The following is a 5,321-nucleotide window of genomic DNA, read 5'->3' as shown; positions in this document are numbered from 1 at the left end:
ATCTATATAAATATAGATATATATATATATTTATTTCCTGGAGCATCACGGCAGCACACCACAGGTTAAGATCCACCCCTCTTATCCCACAGGACACGTGATAATTTTAAGCTCCTCCGAGCCATATTCATTCTTTTTTTCTGTCCTCGCCATGGGACCGTGATCACCTGCATGGAGTAAGTTTTTTTTTTTTCCCCAGAGCTGTTACCTCCAACAGACGTCGGACGAACTGCTGCCGAACTCCTGCGGGGCCTCTTCTCAGTTGATCGACTCCAGTAAGTTCTGTGGTTCTTCATATGCGCTAGGTGAACCTTTTTATCTTAGCTTATACTATTTCCCTACTTGTTATTAGGGATGGCTGAAAAGGCTGCCACGAGAGATACTTCCCCCCTCATAGGTAAGGGTATGGTAAGTGTGAGCCTTTTAAAGAGACAGTGTGGTTGTTTTTTTCATGACAATTGTTGTGATTTCAGCCCTCCTCATGAAGAGCATCGGAGACCTTCCTCAAGATTGCCCTCGTCACCCAGGCGTTACAGATCCAGAGTCGGTCTCTCACCGTTCACACCGCCGTCATCATCCTGAACACAAGGCCTGCTGGGTATGCGGAAGCACCAAATGTAAACAATCGCATGGCAAAATTATATCCTCTCATGGATGGTGCACCTAAGCTTAACTCTCCTCCACTGGTGGATGCAGCGGTGATGCGCCTAGCCAGACATATTACAATGCCCATAGAGGATGCGGTTTCTTTTAAGGAACCACTTGATCGCAAAGCGGATCTAGATATGATGAAGGCATATCTGGCGTCAGGAAATGCGTGTCGCCCGGCTATCGCCCTGACTTCTATTTCTCGTGCCATTTCCACATGGACTAGCAACATTGAGCAGGCGCTCAATTCTGATGCGAGTCGGGAGAGCATCATTCTCGTTCTGCAGGAAATTCGACTCGCAGGCGACATTATCGGGGAAGCGGCTATTGACATCATACGATGTAATGCTAGATCGATGATTGCTACAATTACCTCCAGGGGAGCACTCTGGCTAAGGCCATGGGTGGTGGATTCGGCAATCAGGCACTCCCAGACGAGTTGGTCTGCCAATCCTGCCTCACCAATGCCACCCGGGAAGCACCTACCCCGCCTGCAAATCCGATGTCTCTCCTCATGCAGTCATTCAAAGACTGTTGCCAAGATAGTGGCCAGTATAATAATCTGGATGGGCCGTCCACATCTCAGCAACCTACTGAGCCCACGGAGGCCGACACACATTCAGAGAGGTCCGACACAGAAGAACCTCCCTGCCTTTCCGGCTTTGATTTCAGCCTGGTGGAACCATTCATTGCTGCGGTTAAGGAGGCAATTGACTGGAAGGACCCGGTTGTGGAGCCAGCAAAGGTGAGACGCTAATTTCCACATTTAAAAGATTTTCCATTATCTGGACGAAATCCTGCTTTTGTCCCAATCTTCCGCAGTTATCTTGCAACATCAGCAGCTGGTCCTCGCCCTGCTGCAGCGCTTGGGTTGGTTGATCAACCTCGAGAAGTCTCAATTGCACCCCTCACAACAACTGGTATTTCTGGGCGCCCTCCTAGACACCAGTCGGAACTCCATCTCTCTCCCTCAAGAAAAAGTCGTCATCCTACGGCACAGGGTTCTTCAGGCGATATTGTCACCATGAATGAGTGCACGCAAATGCCTGAGCCTTCTGGGCACCCTCTCATCTACCATTCCGATGGTCCGATGGGCCCATTTGTGATTGAGGATATTACAGTTTTTCTTCCTGAAGCAGTGGAACAGAGCGGATCTTCGCCAGCGGATTTTCATCACCCCATACTTGAAGCAGTCCCTCTGGTGGTGGATTCAACAGCAGAACCTCCTAAATCATCACCTCATCTGTCCTCCACAGCCAGTGGTGATCACCTCGGATGCTAGCCTCCATGGTTGGGGTGCACATTGCCAGGGCCTAGCGGCTCAGGGCAGGTGGTCTTTTCCATCTCAGGGTCTGCCCTCGAACGTCCTGGAGGTGAGAGCAGCTTTCAAAGGCCTCCTGACCTTTTCTTCCCTGATTCGCAATCATTGTGTTCAGCTGCAAATCGACAACCGAAAAGCAGTGCCTTACATTCAGAAGCAGGGGGGCACGCACAGTCGTTCCATGCTACGGGGAGCTCAAACCGATAATGGCCTGGTCCCAAACACTATGGCATCTGTCGGCTATTTACCTTCCGGGCATACAGAACGGCCTTGCCGACCTCCTCAGCAGATCACACGTGGACCCGCATGAGTGGGAACTGAACCAGGAGGTCTTCAACATGGTGACGAGTCATTGGGGCCTACCACAGGTAGACCTGTTCGCATATCCCATCAACAGCAAAGTCCACCTCTTTGTGACCAGATTATCCTGCATTCAGGCAGTGGCAGCAGATGCTCTGACTTGTCGATGGCCCTTCAACCTCGGCTACGCTTTTCCTCCCTATCCGCTGATTCCGCGGTTTCTACGGCGGGTGTCCACATTTCCGGGGGTGCTGATAGCAATTATTCCATTCTGGCCCAGGGGGCCATGGTTCCCGGCACTGCTGGAGTTGAGCCTGAAACCTCCCCTTCCCCTACCCGATCGCATCGATCTCCTGATGCAGGGCCCTCTCCTCCACCCAGCGCCGGGTTCATTCCATCTGATGGCCTGGAGGTTGAGAGGGAACGCTTCTCCGGCTTAGGATGTTCCCAACCAGTTATATGCACATTGATGACGGCAAGGAAGCACTCTACAAACGCTACTTACCGGCAGATTTGGGACAAGTTTACCGAGGCTTCGGATGACGGCGGCTTTGACGCCCGTACTCGAACGGTGAATCATGTCCTCGATTTCCTGCAGGCAGGATGGGAGAAGGGCCTTAGCTGGAACTCCCTCTGGGCTCATGTCTCGGCCATCTCCGCATTATCAGGATGCAGGTGGGCCTTGGATCCGTTGATCATTCGATTCTTAAAGGGATGTATGTAGATTCATCCTCCGGTGAAGCCGTTGTTTCCACAGTGGGACCTATCTCTAGTCCTGGATGTTCTGCAACACGCTCCATTTTATCTGCATCTGGAGACATCTCTCTGGAACTTGACTCTCAAAACTACCTTCCTTCTGGCCATTACATCGGCTAGACATGTTTCGGAGCTGCACGCTCTCACTGTCACAGAACCGTTCTGCACGTTCTTTCCCGACAGGGTCGTTCTGAGGACTCACCCTTCTTTCCTTCCAAAGGTTACCTCCTCGTTCCATCTCGATCCAGAGATCATTCTCCCAACACTTACGGATGCAGGAGGTGCGCCACACGCACTTGATGTATCCAGCACTCTACAGGCATACATTAGCGCAACGCAACCTTTTCGTCTGGTGGATAATCTCCTCGTCATCACCTGGGGATGCAAGAAGGATTGCGCAGCCTCTGTGCGTACTGTAGCACCGTGGTTGGTGAAAATCATCAGAAAGGCTTACTCTAATCGGGGCCTTTATCCACCTGAGGAAATAAGGGCACATTCCACGAGGGGCATGGCAGCTTCTTGGGCAGCCTACGCAAAAGTTTCGCTGAGACGATCTGCAGAGCAGCTTCCTGGTCCTCCAGGAATACGTTCATCAACCATTACAGAGTGGACCCAGCACTCCTTACCACTGTGAATTTTGGGAGGAGCGTTCTTGCCTCTGGCTGTTCAAGTCTCCGAATACATTTTTCTTGGCATTACCCTCCCTGTGTGATCACTAATTCCCTTGGTGTGCTGTCAGGATGCTCCAGGAAAATGGAAAATTGTATACTTACCTTCCGTAATTTTCCTTTCCTGGTGCATCGAAGGCAACAGACCAGTATCTTGCCCTCCCTGCCATGGCTAGGATTATGACTAGAATGAGTATGGCTCGGAGGAGCCTAAATTTATCACATGTCCTGTGGGTTAAGAGGGGCGGATCTTAACCCATGGTGTCCTGCCTTCGATGCACCAGGAAAGGAAAATTACGGAAGGTAAGTATACAATTTTACATTATATATACTATATTGCCAAAAGTATTGGGACGCCTGCCTCTACACGCTCAGGAACTTTAATGGCATCCCAGTCTTAGTCCGTAGGGTTCAATATTGAGTTGGCCCATCCATTGCAGCTATAACAGCTTCAGCTGTCCACAAGGTTTAGGAGTGTGTTTATGGGAATGTTTGACCATTCTTCCAGAAGCGCATTTGTGAGTTCAGGTACTTTGTGAGGTCAGGTACAGTTGGCGACTTCTGCGCACTGTGCACTTAAGCATGCGCTGACCCCGCACTGTCATTTTACGTGGCCTACCACTTTGTGGCTGAGTTGCTGCTGTTGCCAGTTGCTTCCACTTTGTTATAATACCACTAACAGTTGACCGTGGAATATTTAGTAGCAAGGAAATTTCACGGCTGGATTTATTGCACTATCCTGGTACCATGGTTGAACTCACTGAGCTCCTGAGGGCAAATGTTTGTAGAAGCAGTCTGCATGCCTAGGTGCTTGATTTTATACACCAGTGGTCATGGAGATGATTGGAACACCTGAATTCAATGATTTGGAGGGGTGTCCCAATACTTCTGGCAATATAGTGTATATTAGAGCAGCAACAACTAATCCATTAAATCAATTAAAATCGATGATGAGAATAGTTGGCAATTATTCCCATCATCGATTCGTTGATTTTCTATTAGTTGTTGGCAGCGGAGGTACGAGGGGGGAGCAGTGGGGGATTTCAGAGTCACCGGCCGCAGTCTATTCTCCCTGTTAGTGCTAGTGTTCACGGGGGAGGAGAGGAGAGAATCCGTAAATCTTGACTACACACAGAACGGACCTTCCCTTCTTTGATTGAGAGCGAAAAACTTCTGGATAAGTCTGGTGAGTGCATTATTAAACAAATAAGGAGCACGGACAGCTGACACTTTGAGATATAGAACCAAAAGGAAACAGTTTAATCAAGTGGAAAAGGAGCGGACATTTGTAACAATAGCAAGCCTGCTATTGGATATTTTGAATTGCAATAGCCAATAGCAGGCTGGCTATTGGTCCCAGCCACTGCCTGCTGTATTTACATTCAGCTGCCTCAGCAGCTGAATCCAGTGAAGTGGAAAGGTGCCACTAGGCGTCTAACCCCCCTTCCTCAAAAAAATTGAAGGTCCCCCAACCCTGCAAACACGTGTATACTAACAAAAACATAAGTCGGTTGCACCTACATAGAAAGCAACGATTGCGCTACACGTCAGGTATCGCCGCAATTTTATTTGAAATTATTTTTATTAAATCCAATTAATCGATTAATCAAAGTTAATAATCGGCTAAC

Source organism: Nanorana parkeri, unplaced genomic scaffold (assembly GCF_000935625.1).
Source record: "Nanorana parkeri isolate BGI_ZX_2015 unplaced genomic scaffold, ASM93562v1 scaffold2809, whole genome shotgun sequence".
In the NCBI taxonomy this organism is placed as follows: Eukaryota; Metazoa; Chordata; class Amphibia; order Anura; family Dicroglossidae; genus Nanorana; species Nanorana parkeri.
The sequence above is the reverse complement of the archived record's forward strand: the minus strand, read 5'-3'. Positions refer to the sequence as shown.